Consider the following 17896-nt stretch of genomic DNA (forward strand, 5'->3'; position numbering starts at 1 on the left):
ACGCACTTAGAAGAACACATTTTATTCAGGCCGTCTCACATGATTGTATAAAGAAAACAACTGTTAATCAAGATAGTTCTAGCCTGTGATCAAACTCCATATGCATGAGTCGCATTCTGAGAGTGCATTCTTAAGTCCAATTGGTTTCTAAGTCCAACAAAGTTAGCCTTGGCAGCCAACTCACACAATTGACTGTATAGCGCTGTACTGCAATAGGTTTATAACGCTTTTCACATAAATAATACTTTAAAAACAAGTATCAGAAGTAAAGAAAACATTTTTAATCATGCAGTAGAGTACCTTGGAAAGCACAGTAGTTCAGTACAACAGCTGACATACAAGGGCTGGCAGCGAGTGAACAGGCAAGAAAAGTCACTGACTTGGAGGAGGGAGAGGAGGTGGGAGATGGTGGAGCTGAAGGATGGTCAGCAGTGGGAGTCGGAGGGCAAGCTGCAACGTCACTCATGCCTGACGTTGGTTGATGGCACAGGCTCTGGTTCTGAGCTGGAGCCGTACGCACATTTTCATCTTTGAAAGTTCACAGCTTGAAGGTTTGTATGTTGGGGACTTCCTGTACTAACCACTATCAGTCTGCGTCTAGACATCTAATCAACCACCTCCTTTGCTTTTCTCCTTGGATATCTTAAAGACACTGAAAAACTCTCATTTGACCCCCTACTATGTCCAGTGTCTTGTCAGATGCTCTCCTATTTGTTCTTACTTTAAAATCTCACTTTTAATATACTTATTTGCTTAATATTTGATTGTGTCATGGGATAACAGCAGAGATAATGACCATTTTTGCTCAGTACTGTGTCCCACCTATGTACCAGAACAAAAGAAGAAGGGAAGGCAAGCGGAAAGCACAAGAAAACTCCGGTCTACTGCTAAAGCTTCAAAGGCTGTTAGTCCCCTTAGCTGTATCATTTGATGTTTCTTTGTAGACTGCACTAATATTTCCAAACAAAATTGCTTTTAAAATTTAACACCAAGAGAAATTTCCATCTCAAAATTGTGCCAGTTATTGAAAATGTCTTCGGTGGTGTTACAAATAGTCTTGAAGCTTCTCTAAATGTGCCAGGCAGCAGTAATGGGTGTTTGTGACTGTCTCCTAAAAATTACTTATCTAGTTATCTCTAAACAAAGAGAAGAAAAAAAAAAAAAAAAAAGCCCAGAGAAGTAAACATCATGCTGTGTGTAAAATAAGTGCAGCAAATAGCTCCATAAAATAATATTTTTAAAAAGAGTCTTTTTTGTTTTGTTTTGTTTAATGTCCTAGAACCTTCCAACTGGAAATTAAAGTTGGTTAAAATTACTTCGGGACCAAACCAACATGCAGGAAAAAGAAAATAGGGTGCATTTACATTCTAAATGATAAAGCATGCATAGAAATGAAAATCTCCTTCTGGTCTAGGATGAGACTGGATCCTCCCAAGGGTGCCCTCAAACGGAAGGCTTATCCAGGTCTGTTGCAAACAAATCTTCTAATTGCCACTGTGCAGAGTATTCAAAAACATATATTGTGAAAGTATTCTTCTAAATCTTGAGATCTCTGATAGCAGGCAAATTTCCCCACTTTTCTTAAAGATGTTTCTCTCTATTCCAGTGTATTCAATTTTGCTGGTGTTTGTTCTGCTTACAAGGTCTTAATGGTATCTTCTTCAGCCGGGGCTCTCACACTTTGAGTGGAGAGCTCTTTAAAAATCAGGTTAAAAATTCTTTACCCCCTAGAGAGTTTATTTCAGTAATTCTAGAGTGAGGCTTGTGGGGTAGGGGGTCAGGAATTTGTCTTTATTTTATTTTTAACTGATAGAATTTCTCCAGGAGACACTAATGTGGAAAACACAGCACTTTGGTCCATAGCTGTTGACAGAAGTTATATATATGCTTAGTTGCTCAATTGTGTCTGACTCTTTGCAACCACATGGACCGCAGCCTGCCAGGCTCCTCTGTCCCTGGGGATTCTCCAGGCAAGAATACTGGAGTGGGTTGCCATGCCCTCCTCCAGGGGATCTTCCCAACCCAGGGATCGAACCCAGGTATCCCACATTGCAGGCAGAGTCTTTACAATCTGAGCCACCAGGGAAGCCCTAGAAAGGATTTATTGTCTTGTTGTGTCAGTGGAGACTTGAACTATTTAATAGGCTTGTTGTTTCCCTCCAATTTAAAACATTCCTAGTTCATTCCTTTTTCTTTCCTTCTCTCTCCCCTGCCCTGGAACACTGTCTCCCTTCTCCCCATTAATCTCAGATATTTTAACTTGACTAAGCAAACTGATCACCCTGGTTTTTCTGATTCTGTTCAGCACATTTTTCTATGTGTTCCTTCTTGACATTGCTTCCTTTTCTAGTAGCTCTTAAACATCAACATGTTTCCATTTTTCTTCAACTAATTTGCCTCTAGGACTATCAGTCTTCTGTTGTCTGAGATCCCTAACTCCTCAGCATTTCTATTCTTCAGGATGTTGTTTTACTTCATATCCTCGTTTTCTTGCTTTAAACATATTTTAACTTTCTGGTTAAGAAGAACGTTGTTAACTGTGTATCAGTTTTTGTTGAGGGCTGGGTAAGGAAGTATGATAAGTATGACATAGATACATATTTCATTGTCTTTGCTAGTAATCCTCCTAGAATTGTGCTTCTTTGATCTAGTTATGATGTTTTATCTGTCATGCTCCAATCAGAACAAAGAAACCACTCAAAGTCTTTCAACAGAGGGAAGTTTAATGTCGGGGAGTTTGTTTCTGGGTAATGGAAGATCTGAGAAGCCAAAGAAGGGTGGTTGATGCTCCCAGAAGATTAGCAGCCACAGGAATCTGTGCTCACTCATAAGGCTGGAGAGACAATGGGGGACAGAAATGTTACCAGAACCCAGAAACCAGGGTCACTGTCAGGGAGTAAGAGCCGTGGCAGGCAAGTGGTGGAATATGGAGTTATAGGGAAGACCCAGCCATTGCTGGGTACCCTGCATGAGGCAGAGCTGGGCAGGGAGGACCACCCCGGCTTCTCCCTACTTCCCTGATATCTCTCCTCTTGCCCGCGGGTCCCTTGTCAATGTCTCTCACTGGTTGCTGCTGCTGAGGCTAAGTCGCTTCAGTCATGTCCGACTCCGTGCGACCCTCTGGACAGCAGCCCACCAGGCCCCTCTGTCCACAGGATTCTCCAGGCAAGAATACTGGAGTGGGTTGCCATTTCCTTCTGACCGGTTGAACCTTTGTAAAAATCCAGGTGACAAGGGAGATGCGGAAATGCAGTTTCGAGAAAGAGAGGGAAATGGATCTGAAAGCAGAAGAGACATGATGGGCACGCTTTCTGCACAAGGACAATCACATAATGTATGAAGCCTCTCTTTCCTATCCAAGCAATAGCTACTCTCTAAATCAAGAAACCTGATGATATGCCATTACATGGTAGAGGAGAGACTAGAGAATAATAAAGCTGAAAAGAAACTGAAAAGAAGTCAGAGGGTAAAAATCTGTAATTAAATAACAACTTACTTCTTTGTTCTGTCCAGCAAAGACCTATGTCCTTCTCTGCCTTATAGCTGCTATATCTTCTTGCCTGTGACCCTCTCAGCATCCTACAGTAAGATGAATGAGATTAGGAACTGTGGGAAGGGAAAGTGTGGTGATAGCTAACTTCTGGAGGTGAATGTGGGGCAAAGCAAGAAAGAGCAGACGGCTCTCATGGGGAACTGAGGCAGAAGGTGAGTACCCCTGTCTTTTTCTCTAGCACAGTCTCCCTGCGACAAACCTATGAAAAGGGACCTAACTTAATTGCATGAATCCCAATGAGCCACAGACACCAGAATGGTCCCCTAAAGATGTTTATGTTGGAACCTATAAATGGAAGGTGGGACCAGATACGTTTGGATAATGCAGACCCCAAAAAGGGTTTGGACAAGCTGTCACACACAGAGCAATTGTGTTTTATGCAATTCACTCTTTTTGACCCAATGTCATGATGCAGTACCAGTCAGTGTCAGATGCTAGTGTCTCATCAATCTTTCTGCTCCCTTCCTATCTTCAACTCATTTCAGCTTGGCGTTGGCCAATCCCATTCCAGAAAAAACCCTCTCAGCATGATCGGCTGTTTAATCCAATGGTAACTTTTCCTTGAAATTTCTTTACGTTTATCCGAGATAATTTTTGGATTTTCCTTCTAATTTTGGACTTCTTTTTCTTGTTTCTTTTCAATAGTTTCCTTTTCTCCTAAATGCCTATGGTCCCTGAGACTCCAAAACTGGGCTTCGTGTCTGCTTTAAATCAACCCCCCTGCTCCCTGGACCTCCTCATGCCTGCATTTAAATGTAAGCTGTACCTTCTTGCCTCTCACATCTTTTTGAGACTGCATGTATCTCTTGAACTTTGGGCTTAATTTTTCATCTGTGTCCAGACCATCTTTACCTGAATGTCTTACCTCAAACTCAGCAAGTCCCAAACCAAACTGATTACTTTCCCTCCTCAAACCAGTTCCCATCTCAGTGAGCAGAAACTTGTTAACTAGAAAGTCTATCAGTATCTTTGACCTGTTTCAGGTCAAAGTAGCCACTGTCATTATCTTCTGAAACATGAAATATACTACTCTCATAATATCTTCTGCAGTGAATTCTAACTTGTCTCTTCATTTATTGGACTGTGAGTTCACCAAAAACAGGAGGGACAATATCTTATTTATCTTTGAACCCTCAGGGCTCAACTCACTCCTGATTCTCATCATGCCTTTCCTTCTCATATATCCTGATCACCCTCCAAAAGAAATTACTCGGTCTGCACAAAGAGCTACTTGCTTGGAGAATTTGTGTTATCTTTCATTTTCTTAGCTGTGTTTAGAGAACTTGCTTGTATTTGCTAATTCATTTTTGAGAGTTTGGACATAATTATTTTGTTTCTAGCTGCCTGAGGATATGAATTCCAGCCACTTGAGAAATGTGCAGGTTGTGAGCCACAAGAAATCAATTTGTCTAGACCATGAAGTTCATTGTAATGGGAATTTTACTTGTCACCTAATATTTATTTTTACAATGCAGATGAAGAGGATAAGTAATAAGTGTTGACAAATATTTGGATATTCATCCCAGAGTTTCATAGACCATTGATTTTAACCATATCACATTTATTTCTAGAGTAACATTTTTATTGTCACTATTTGGAGTCTTGAAGGAGGGTAGCTAACTATAAAAATTGTGAAGAATATGTTCTTAATTTAAAATTTATGAGCTTATATCTCAATATTTACTCAAGGACCTAACACATTTAATTTGAACTTACTCTTACTTATATTTTAAATCTAGGTCATAAATGAATGAAATAGCTCAAAAATCAAGTTTAGATGAAACTTCTTAAATTCAGCCTTAACCTTAGTGTCTTAAGAAACAGAATCTGAGGCAAAGATTTAAAGTACGAATGTATTATTTGGGAGATGCAACTCTAAGGCAGTAAGAGTGAGGAAAAGGGTAGGCAAAAGTGTGCAAGGATGCTTTATGAAACCAGTGACTCCATCTCAAAGGGCTGGGCAAAGACACTGCTGGGCCCCCCTGGTGCATCTCCTCAGCACAGGGGAAGACAAAGAAGTTGTATGAACAGAACAGTCCATGGTGGGGTGGGGATTTGGCTCCTGCCTGTCTCCTGTTGACCGTCACTCAGAGTTCACTCCCCGAAGAGCTAACTTCTCTGTTCTTTGTTCATTGTCATTCAGGTGCTCAGTCATGTCCAACTCTTTGCAATCCCCAGGGACTGCAGCATGCCAGCCTTCCTTGTCCTTCACCAACTCCCAGGGCTTGCTCATACTCATGTCCATCGAGTCAGTGATGCCATACAACCATCTCACCCTCTGTCTTCCCCTTCTCCTCCCGCCTGCAATCTTTCCCAGCATCAGGGTCTTTCCCAATGAGTTGTCTCTTCGCATCAGGTGGCCAAAGTATTGGAGCTTCAGCATTAATCCTTCCAATGAATATTCAGAGTTGATTTCCCTGTACTTGGTGTGTGTTAGTTGCTCAGTTGTGTCTGACTGTTTGTGACCCCTTTTACTGTAGTCTTCCAGGCTCTTCTGTCCATAGAATTCTCCAGGCAAGAATACTGGAGTGGGTAACCATTCCCTTCTCCAGGGGACCTTCTTGACCCAGGGATTGAACCTGAGTCTCCCTGTCCGTTGGGGTTGCATTAATCAGCTCTTCCTGCTGTCACTAAGAATGTCAAATTCCATCCTTTGGGGCTGTATTCTTTTTGTTTAACTGCTTTCTACAACCTCCATATCATCAGTGGTCTAACCTAGGCTTTGTTTTTTGAACTTTGAAAACAGAGGCAGAAGCTACACACTCCAACCAAGGCTGGTGGTCCAGACTGCTGGTGGTAATAAACCCCAAAGGAGCAGTTGGCTCTAAGAAGGGGTCAGGAGGCAGGAGGTATACATATAACTTGAGAAAATGCATAACATTTGTGTTTAATAGAGTTGCTGACTCTAAACTTCCCCCCTTGAAGTTTACAGAGAGGGAAGGGGAGCAGAAGGCTTCCACATAGAAGTTGCTTCAATCATGAACAAGCTGCTGTAAGTCATCACAGATTTTTTTAATTGAGATAATTGACACATAATATTATATGTTTTCATTATACAACATAATGATTTGCTGTGTGTATATACTGTGAAATAATCACTGCAGTAAGTCAATATCTATCACCACACATAATGACAAAATTATTATTTTGTCATGAGAACTTTGAAGACCTCTCTTAATAGCTTTCAAATATCCAGTTTATTAACCATAGGCACCACTTTCACATATACTTGACCTGGAAAAAAGCATTGAGAGATAAAATGGTATTGATGAATCTATTTGCAGGGCAGGAATAGAGATGCAGATGTAGAGAACAGACTTGTGGACACAGGGCCGGGGGAGGAATGCTGCTGCTGCTGCTAAGTCACTTCAGTCGTGTCCGACTCTGTGTGATCCCATAGATGGCAGCCCACTAGGCTCCCCCATCCCTGGGATTCTCCAGTGGGGAGGAAAGGGTGGGACAAATTGGGAGAGTACTGTTGACATATATACACTACCATGTGTAAAATAGGTAGCTAGCGGGAAGCTGGCATAGAGCACAGGGAACTCAGTTCTGTGCTCTGTGATGACTTTGAGGGTGGGATGGGGAGTGGGAGGGAGACCTGAGAGGCAGGGGATATGTGTAGACATAAGGTGGATTCATGTTGTACATCAGAAACTAACACAACCTTGTAAAGCAATCATACTGCAATGAAAAAAAAAATAAAGAGAAAGTGTCCTCACAATTAAAAAAAATCCTGATATTAGACTTGGAGAAGTCTGGGCTATCCTTTGGTGGGAGATGACTCTGTGAAACCCCTCTGTGACTCTTCTGATGAAATTTTCTGGTCTGCTTTCCTTTTTGTAATGTGTTTTAAGAGAATCCAGGTACCTTGTTACAGACTTCTCCTATAATAAACACAAGAAACTGGAAAAGTTAGGGAAGCTAACTAAAGTTAGGGAACTACAGTTTTTACATGGAGGAACATTTTTTCTCTGAGACCTTCTGACTCTGCTACTTACCTGAATTTGCAGCATTCTTTTCAGAGATATATATGTTCCGACCTCAGTTGCATATCAGATACTCTGTTTTTCTCTGGTTGGAGAACAGAATGCAGAGGATGTTTTGTTTTCATTTACTGTGTTTGGAATAACCACAGCGTGCATAACTCTCCACATGGCCACATGCAGTCTGCTGGTTCCTATGGTACTTTCAGGAGCAAATGCTCAAAGCTTTGGCTAGAACCACCTGTCCAGCTCAGTTCTCCAATCTTGAACTTTGGACTGACCCTAGGTGTGACCAAGCCGAGTCAGGAGTTGGCATGGAATGCTTCTGCTGAGGTTATTACTGGATGACCTTAGTATCATTTTGAGATTCTTTACGCAATGCCCAGGTATCCTTTCCCTCTTAAGTTGATTCATTCAATCCCTAACATGGCTTCCCTGTTGGCTCAGAGGTAAAGAATCTGCCTGCCAATGCAGGAGACGTGAGTTCAATTCCTGGGTCAGGAAGATCCCCTGGAGAAGTGAATGGCAACTCCCTCCAGTACTCTTGCCTGGAGAATCCCATGGGCAGAGGAGCCTGGCAGGCTGCAGACCATGGGGTTGTAAAGAGTCGGATAGGACTTAGTCCTATATATAAGCTATATATATATATATATATATAAGCTATATATAGCTTACCATCTTTGGGTTTTCCTCTCTGAACTGTACTTCTGTTCTTTGGCAGAAATGGTACGTAGACTTCAGTCTACCACAAGGCTGGGGGTCCTTCTTTCTGCTGGGTGACTTACTTCCCTCACTTTGATTAGTTCTTTGATTACAACTTTGATTAGTTCCTGCACTGTTGCTGCCTTTCAGCAATTGCCTTTTGAAACGTCCCACCTGAAATTCCAGGAGATCATTTGTGAACCAGAGCAATTGTCTGGAGTTGGTAGATGGACATCCGTTGGCGTTCCAGACTAGTTAGAAATAGCCAATAAACGAGAGTTCTTTTTACCTCCCTGCTTTATAAAAGCATTCTCACTAGTGGCCTAAGCAGTACGACTTGAATTTTGAGATGCACATCTTATCATTTTTAGATGTTAGTGGTAAATAATATTTTTTCAATATCTGGCTGATGAAGGAGGCAGCTTGATACAACAGCTTTCTTAATTTTCTTCCTGAAAGGATAGACCAACTCTATTAATTTTTGCCTAGTTTGACAGAAATCAGTGAAACCTACTGCTAGAAATTCACATTTCACCCAACAATGAAGAGGCAAATATTAATAAATAAAAGTCTATTCAATTCTGCAAGTGCTTTGCAAGCTCAGTCTTGAAAGAAAAATAAAGATAGGATGGCTTTGATGATTTAAAGTTCATTAGGATCTTTCAGTACAGGTTAGTTCATGCTTTTATTATGGAGATTTCAGTTTTCTCTCTAGTGAATAGCTGACATTTTCTCATACCCTTAGCTTTTGTAAAAGACTAAGTGGTTTCACTTTATTGGACATTCCCCTAATATGAGTCTACCTTTTGGCAAATTCTTTGCAAAATACTGTGAGGGAAATGAAAATTTGCTATTTGCCTTATAGGAGTAATATTCCAGTGTGGGAGAGAAAAATGTGTATGATATAAAAATGACTTGTGCCATTATTTGATCAGGTTAGTTTGCCTTTTTTAGGTTTCACATATAAGTGATATTATACAGTATTTGTATTTTGGGTCTGACTTTTTCACTTTGCTAATGCCCTCAAGTATCATCTATCCATTTTCAGTTCTTTTCGATATGCAGGCAGAAATGGGATTGTTAGAACATGTATTGCCCTAAGTTTAGATATAAAAAGATTCTCCACTGATTGTCACTCACCTGGCTAATGTTATAGAGTAAAAGAGTAAAACAATTTCCTGATTGGAAGCTGCGTACTTTCAGAACTATCTCATAAGATAGTCATATACTTGAAAAGTAGAAGTTATGATGAGTGAATGAATGGCAGTATGTAATTCGTAGCTTTCTATTGAAACTGAGTTCGAAAGCTTGTCTAGGTTCTTGGATGTTGGACGCCCCTTTTGAGTTCAATTCCTTTCCCTAGTCTTGCAAAATGCACTCATGCCTTCACAAGCCAACTTTACTATGTAGTTTTGTTATTCATTCAGTTTTACTAACTTTGTTTATCTCTATGAGAAATAAACTGTCTATGGGGGATTATTCAGGATCTGCTTTCAGCACACAGTACTCAAGGCATAGTTTGGCTTTCATTGGGTGGTTTCCAGTTCACACTTATTGCATTTAATTTGTTTCAATTCTTGGCTCTATTGTCAGTTCCCCATATCTGCATTTCTTGCTTCATTTTTGGTTCTTAGATCCATGGTAGAGTGCCTTCTGTTCATCTCTAGGATTAATACAAAAACACATCTTGAGGTTTTCTCCTCCTACCCAAAGACTCTTTGCTACTGGATACTACAGTGAAATTCATAAAGGGTAAAAATAACTAGTTAAGTGAAAGCTTAAATCTTCCTAGAGATACAGCACCTGTAGCAGCACCTTGAGCTTGTTCAGGAGCAGGCAGTGCCCAGCAGGGAGCTGGTTAAATCCACTGACAACTCTACATACTATGAAGCCAGGCTCCCGGATGGGAGTCAGAACCGATTGGTATTTCCAGAAATCACATGAAATTATAGATTGAAAAGGAAATCAGAAAACAATTTACAAATTTCTAGTGGGTAACACTGTTGCTGGCATTCACTGTATATATATGGTTAGGGGCCAGGTGAACTGATCAGATATTTTTGTGTGAAAATAATTATCGGGATGTTAGCACACGTTTTGACTTTTGATGGTGGTGCCTCCGAGTGGCTAGGGTTATGGATAGTTTTTGTTTTCTTTTTGTTAATCTGCATATCCTGTGATGAAAATGCATTGTTTTTATGACAAGGGAAAGTAACATTTTAAATGACAAAGTAAAAGCAATTGGAAAGTTTAATTGAAAATATTATTTTGGGGGTGCTTCCCTGGTGGCTCAGTGGGGAAGAATCCACCTGCCAGTGCAGAAGACATGGGTTTGATCCCCGGTCTGGAAAGATCCCACGTGCTGCTGGGCAACTAAGCCTGTGTGCCACCACTGTCATGCCTGTGGTCTTGAGCCTGGGAGCATCAATTACTGAAGCTAGTGCACCCTAAAGACCCAGCTCCACACCAAGGGAAGTCACTGAAATGAGAAGCCCACACATTGCAATGAAGAGTAGCCCTCAAGCGCTGCAACCAGAAAAAAGCCCACACAGCAACAAAGACCCAACACTATCAAAAATAGATGAATAAAAACTTTAAGAAACTATATGATATAATTTTTAGTCAGTTATGCCTCTTATTTTCTACAAAGTTTGTATCATTTTTTAGATTGTGTAAATTGGAGAAAAATTTCTTTTCCTAAAACATTTGTTTTTGCTAATACAATTTGTCTTTTCACGTGGCTTATTATAATGCTTAACAATTAAGGTGTTTCTAACATAAGCTTCACAGGAAAGAAATAAAAAATGACTAGAGTAGGAAATAAGGTTCTACAAATGGCATGAAGCATTAGAGAACTTCCCTGTGAGGCCCTAAAAATGTACCAATGTATGTAAAATAAGTTGTTAGGGAATATTGATTTGCTACAAAGCTGTCATTTTGAACTATTCGCTTGACCTATTTAATTTTGTCCAACTCTTTTTTTTTTTTTAACGAAATTAAATGCCACAAGTAGAGCTTGTGCTAATTTTTGTTGACTTCAGGTACTAGCAACTCATCTTTACATTTCTTATTAAAGGAAAAGCCAAGCTCTATTAACTGCTGGGAACCTCTTTTAATCAAGGGTCTGGTTGTTTTTGCAGCATCATTTCTCTGGTTACTTTTTAAGGAAGTAATCTCTTTTCCAAGTTTTACTTTCTACTTTCTTCCTCCTCTTCCTCCCCTGCCATCTCCTCCCCTCACCTTTTCTTTCCCCCTCTCCAGGCTCTATGGCTCTATTTCCACCTTTTTCCTCTTCCTCCTTCCCTTCCCCTCATATCCTCTTTATTTAAAAAAAACACACATTTGTTTACTTATTCAAACAATTAATTTTGTTTTACTTTTTAGTTCCACTCTACAGCATGCAGGAATCTTAGTTTCCCTACCAGAGATCAAAAGTTTATTGGGAGCATGGAGCCTTAATCACTGGATCACCAAGAAAGCCCCTCATCTCTTCTCTTTACTTCTCCCTTCTCCTTTCCACCCTTCCTTTCTCTGCCCTCCTCCATTCTCTTAATCTTTATTCTCTTCTCCTTTCATTAAAAAAGATTAAAAACAAAACAAATGAAAAGAAAGAGATACTAATTAGAGATTTTTCCTGTTCCCCGGGAATTAGTGGAAAGACGGATTCAGTGACATCTTAGGGGATATTCTTAACCATTTAACTCTATCCTAAATTTCATCCCTGTGACAGAGACTGATGAGGAATAGGCTCATTGTTGTGTTTCCTCTTATTTCACCAGGTTAATTGAACCAGGTTAACTGAACGATTATGTTAAAAAGTCAATACATGGCTCTCACTGCATTTAATCATGTGTTAAGGATGAATGAACTTTGGTGTCCTGTAAGTTAAAAACTTCATGGCTTTATAGTTTACATAAAATAATGAGATAAATGCCAGGGTGATAAGGTTAATACAGGTTAATTATTATAGGTCAGTCCAGCTCTGATTTATTTATTTAACCGAGAAAGAACCTTAAAACAATTGAATTTGCACTGTAATTCTTATTTTTTGGTATTATCAGATTTATTTAAGAGAGATAAAAGCCTTGCAAATACAGTTAAAGACTCTTTTGTACCTTTCACAATCCTATCCCCTTGCTACCCCCAGACTGATTGTGCTAAAGATCTCTCTCATTTCTTTCTCTGATCAAAGACTAGCTTCAATCATTCTAGGTTAACATGGGCCAGGGCCCGGGAACTAAGCACCCTCTAAGGGCTTAGGTAGAGGGGAAAATGGGGGAGACGATTCTGCTTCTGTTGATTTTCCCAGAACTACATAGAATGTATACAAACTACTAAGGAGAAAAATGTTCTTGTGTCTCACCCATTATGCCTCATAACCCTAAGCATCTGTCACCACTGTAAGTTTACACCTTCTATATCATCTATCAGGATCAGAATTCTTTCCCTTAACTGCTCTGCACACCCCTTAACCTGGTCCTATCTCATGCCCCTCTCCCATTCCCAAACTCTCCCACTGTGATCTCTTGCACAGCCTCTTTCTGAAATGTTTCCTTCATCCTTTTTCTCCTGACTGGAAGCTGGCTCTCCTCCAAGGATCCCCTCTGGAGAGAAGGCTGTATTTGCTCTGAGCATCCCAAGCACCTCAGGGCCTGGTGGAGGGATCACTGTCTTCGCTTTCCATTGTGTGAAACACACAAATATTTTGACCCACCTGTATGTTTCTGTCTAGCTTTCAGAAGTTGGCTCATCAGAAAATGCCAGTGTTAATGAGGCAAATATTTCAAAGATTGGAAACAGGTAAGAGAAGTCTAAAATATAAAAATCTTCCATAAAGTTTTTTTTTAACTAAGCATGGTACAATATGAGTGTGTCATGCTGAACATAAATGATGCTTTGGACTCATTTTTCAATATACCTAGGGAAATTATCTTTACAGCAGAATGCATAGTTTGGGATGCTTTGGCATAAAAATGGAATGATGACATGTGAATGGAATCTAACAAGCATCACCTCTGCTCTTTTTCTATACTCGGGTCTTAAGAAAGCAGTGTAGTATTAATAATGCAAAACTCAATGGAAATGTAGATGACATTTTAGAATTTCATCAAATCTCATTACTGTGAATCTAATGTCTCAAAACATATCTACTATCACTTGATTTTTTTTTTTCTTTTTTTAAATTTCTGGGAAATCATGCCAAATGTCAAGTGAAAAAGATGAAGACATGGAATAAGTATCCTGAGTTGTGAATCTTAGTTCTGGATCTCTCATATGCTAGTTGGATTTGTCATTCACTTCCACTGGAATACACATTCTAAGGGATATTCCAGTCCTTATAATTCATGAAATGACACAACCAGAGTTACTGAACCCCCGCGGGTGAGCCAACTGAATGTTTTATTCAATCAGGCTGTGCTTGGTGTATTCACTGCCAAGAATGTTGGTTGTCTTGATGTCTTTTGGTCATGAGAGGTTTGCCTTCAGATTAACAAACCCCTATGTGGACCCACAACTCATATTTCAGAAAACGTCAACCTTATTTTGGCCTTTGTATCTAAAACACCTTAAGTGTTTTTCCACCTCCTGCAAGGCTGTGCTGGTAAATTTTGTGACAGTTATTGGTGAGAGTGGGGGTTGTGGTGCGGTCCTTGTGGTCCCATCAATGGCAGTAGGTGTTTGTAGGGTCAGAATGGTCCCATAGAAAAGAGGGCAAGCTTGGAGTCCCCAGGCATGTATTTCAACCCCGTTTTTGGTCTTTTGGGCTTCCCTGGTAGCTCAGCTGGTAAGGAATCTGTCTGCAATGCAGGCACCCTGAGTTGGGAAGATCCTCTGGAGAAGGGAACAGCTACCCACTGCAGTATTCTGGCCTGGAGAATTCCATGGACTGTGTAGTCCATAGGGTTGCAAAGAGTTGGACACGACTGAACGATTTTCACTTCACTTTCAATGTTTTGCCCATGCCACAGGAGGTTCCTTGTAACTATTAAGTGAGGGATCTTTAAAGATATTAGATAAAGAATTCCAAAGAAAATTTCCAGATGGAGAGGAAAGTGTTTAAAGGTCTTGCATGGGTCTTTCTTGCAGAATGAAATGGGAACCCACTCTGGTACTCTTGCCTGGGAAATTCCATGGTCAAAGGAGCCTGGCAGGCTACAGTCCATGGGGTTGCAAAGAGTAAGAAATGACTGAGCGACTGAGCACATGAGAGTTTCCTGTGAGCCAAATGTGAAAGAACTGACCTGGAGTCATTTTATGTTTTCCCTGAGATGACCTCTTTGAAGGGTGATGGGACTTCAGTGGAAGAAGTATTTCTACAGAGCAAATCAGCAGAAACCAACCTGGAGAGTCAAAAGACACCCAGAGGAAAACTGTATCTCCTAGGGCTTAGGCATTGTCAGAGAGTCCACGAAGGTATCCACTAGAGATGGAGTCTGCTTTCTCACATGCAGAGAGTCAGCATAAATTGGATCAGCATCTAGGGAATCTCTGTGCCCTTCCCCCTTCTCCTTCCCTTTATCTGGTGGAGAGAAAACCTAGAGGTGGGCATGGTGGGGCTGGACAGGGCAGGGAGAAAGGTGAAACAGTAACCAGGAAAGAAGACTGAGGTTTCCTTCTGCATTTCCTGCTTGGGGAAGTCATCAGATAAACTGAAAATACCATACTTTGAAATGCATTTAATACATACACTGAATCTACCCAACACTGTAACTTAGCCCAGTCTCCCGGAAATGTGCTCAGAACACATATGGTTGGGCAATATCACCTAACACGAAGCCTATTATATAATATATATATATATATATATATATATATATATATATATATATATATATATATATATATATATATATATATATATAATGTACACACACACACACACATATATATAAACATTTAAATGTTATATATATGTTTAAATATATGTTATATATATTTAAATGTTTTTAATTGTGGTAAAATCATATAATATAAAGCACAGTATTTTAACCACATTTAACTGTATAGTTCAGTGACACTAAGTACATTCACAATGTCTAGGGACTCTGACCATCATCCCATCCACCTCCTGAATTTTTCACCTTCCTAAACTGAGACCTGGGTATGATCCCTGGGTTGGGAAGATCCCTGGAGAAGGAAATGGCAACCCACTCCAGTATCCTCACCTGGGCAATCCCATGGACAGGGAAGCCTTGTGGGCTATGGTCCATGGGGTCACAAAAGAGTCAGACACAGCTTTGTGAGTACACAACAAAAACTCAAACTCCATCCCCATGAACCACTAACCCCCCATCTCCCCCACCACCCATGATGCTGACATCTACCAATGTACTTCCTCACTATGAATTTGACTATTCTAGGTATCTCATGCAGATGGAATTGAACAGCATTTGTCTGCATCTAATATAAAGCTTATTTTAGAATAAAATGTTGAATATCTCATATAATTGACCAAATGCTGTGTGTGTAGGATGGTTATAAGTGTATTGGTTGCTTACCATTGTGATCACAGGCTGACTGGGAGCTGAAGCTTGCTGCAGCCACCCAGCATCATGAGACTGTCCTACTACACACTGCTAGTCTGAGAAAAGACCAGAATTCAAAATCTGAGGTACAGTTTCTACTGAATGTGTATGGCTTTCACACCATGGTGAAGTTAAGAATCTAACTCAACCATCTTGAAGGCAAGGACCATTCTGTAAAGTTGCATTTTGAATAGGTCAAAGGTGAGATGGTTCCATGTCCCCGTTACTCTTAGATAGCACCACTGAAAGCAATTCAGTCAGCCACCTGGTCCTACGTCCTTATCTCTTAGTTAGAGATAAAGGCAATGTCTTTGAGCAGATTAACAGTGATGATGATGAAGTGTTTTATTCTTGGTAGGAGCTTGAACAATGCCGTCTTCTTTTGAAACTTCCTACTTAATTTCAAACTACTTCATAAAATAATAGCCTTGATTAGATTACAGCCTTCTAGGAAGAGGAAGAAATTTAGAATAAAAAGCACATTGAGATGCTTCACTTTCATTCTGTTGAAATGGTTTCTTCCCCCATCTTCACAGCCGCCTTGCCTTTCAGTCTCCAACAATGGCAGGCAGCTTGTATACCTGTTTTTCCTTTTGTTCTGACAGCCAGCCAGGAGTGGGGGCCGTGGGGTTTTCAACTCTCTTGAAAAGAATGGGGGTGTGGAACACAGCTCATCTCCTATGAGAGCACTTGACAAAACAACGCCTATTTTTAAAATCCATGGATGCTGTACATTTGCTCATAGAATTCTTAAGAGCAAGGGAAAAAGAAACTCTGCTCTGGCAGAGTCTCAGAAGCTGTCACCTTCGCTTCCATTAGCTGTGGGGTGACAGAAAACAGTGACAGGAAACAGACGACTCAAGAGTAGACCTTCAACAAAAGCTAAGATTAGGTGCCAGAGACTCAAGTGCCCATTCCTGTACCTACCGTCCAACCTTTCACGTGGTTCAGACCACAGTGGCTGGAATGAATAAAAGTGTTCCTTTGGAGCCTCGTTCATGTTGTTTTCATTCTTTCCACTCTTGCTGAGAGAAAGGGGTAGGTGTGTAGCTCTCTTTTGAGACTGCATCTGTGCTGGGTGCAGACATATGAGAAGTCCCTATATCAGGATTTTTAGAGGTTACAGAACCGTTGTTCATTCTCTTGGGCAGAGAAGACCTCCATGAGCCCGCAGTGGTTATGGAAGGGAATTCTGCACAAGGTGATTTAGGAAAAATTCAGCTGGTGTTTCTGCTATTGTCACGCTGTGTTGGGTAGAATCCTGTCACCTTGGGTCAAAATAAAGATGACACACAGGCCCATCCGTATCAGTCTCTGGAATAATAGGTGAATAAACAGAAAAGTCACCAATCAACTTGACTCACTCAGGTCCATTGAGCTTCAAATCGGACTTTTAGTATCTTGGTATTACTTATAAACAGACAGCTCAGGACACCAAACAAGTGAGAAAATATTGCAACATTTCCAGTGGCAAGAAAGCCTCTGCTTTAGTTCCCAGCCGACACTAATTTCAGCAGCATAGACGGTCAGGAACTAGGGCAGAGAAATCTGGTTAGCAAATGTCAATGGTTTCTGGATGGTTTTAGTCCAGTCCTGAAAATTTACTGGCATCAGAAATTTGGTAGAATTATTTAAAAGCACAATTTGGGTGATAACACACATGGCAAATTTATCTGTCATTCTTCATCTTTTTAATTTAAAAAATTTGTTGATGTAATATGGGTATAACGATGGATAAGTCAAGCAGTACTAGAGGAGATTTCATGACAAACAGCTGCCCTCTGTCCTACTCTTTCTCACCCCTGAGTTCCACTCCAGAGACTAAATTATCTGTAAGTCGATCCTGCTTTATTTCCCCTGATAACTTTTTATTTCATTGGAGTATAATTGCTTTACAATGTTGTGTTAATTTCTACCGTATAATGAAGTAAATAAGCTATGAAGTGAAATGAAGTCGCTCAGCTGTGTCCGACTCTTTGCAGTCACATGGACTGTAGCCTACCAAACTCCTCCGTCTGTGGGATTTTCCAGCCAAGAGTACTGGAGTGGGCTGCCATTTCCTTCTCTAGAGGACCTTCCCGAATCAGGGATGAAACCCGGGTCTCCCGCGCTGTAGGCAGACGCTTTAC

The sequence above is a fragment of the Dama dama genome, chromosome 25 (assembly GCF_033118175.1).
Source record: "Dama dama isolate Ldn47 chromosome 25, ASM3311817v1, whole genome shotgun sequence".
Taxonomy (NCBI): Eukaryota; Metazoa; Chordata; class Mammalia; order Artiodactyla; family Cervidae; genus Dama; species Dama dama.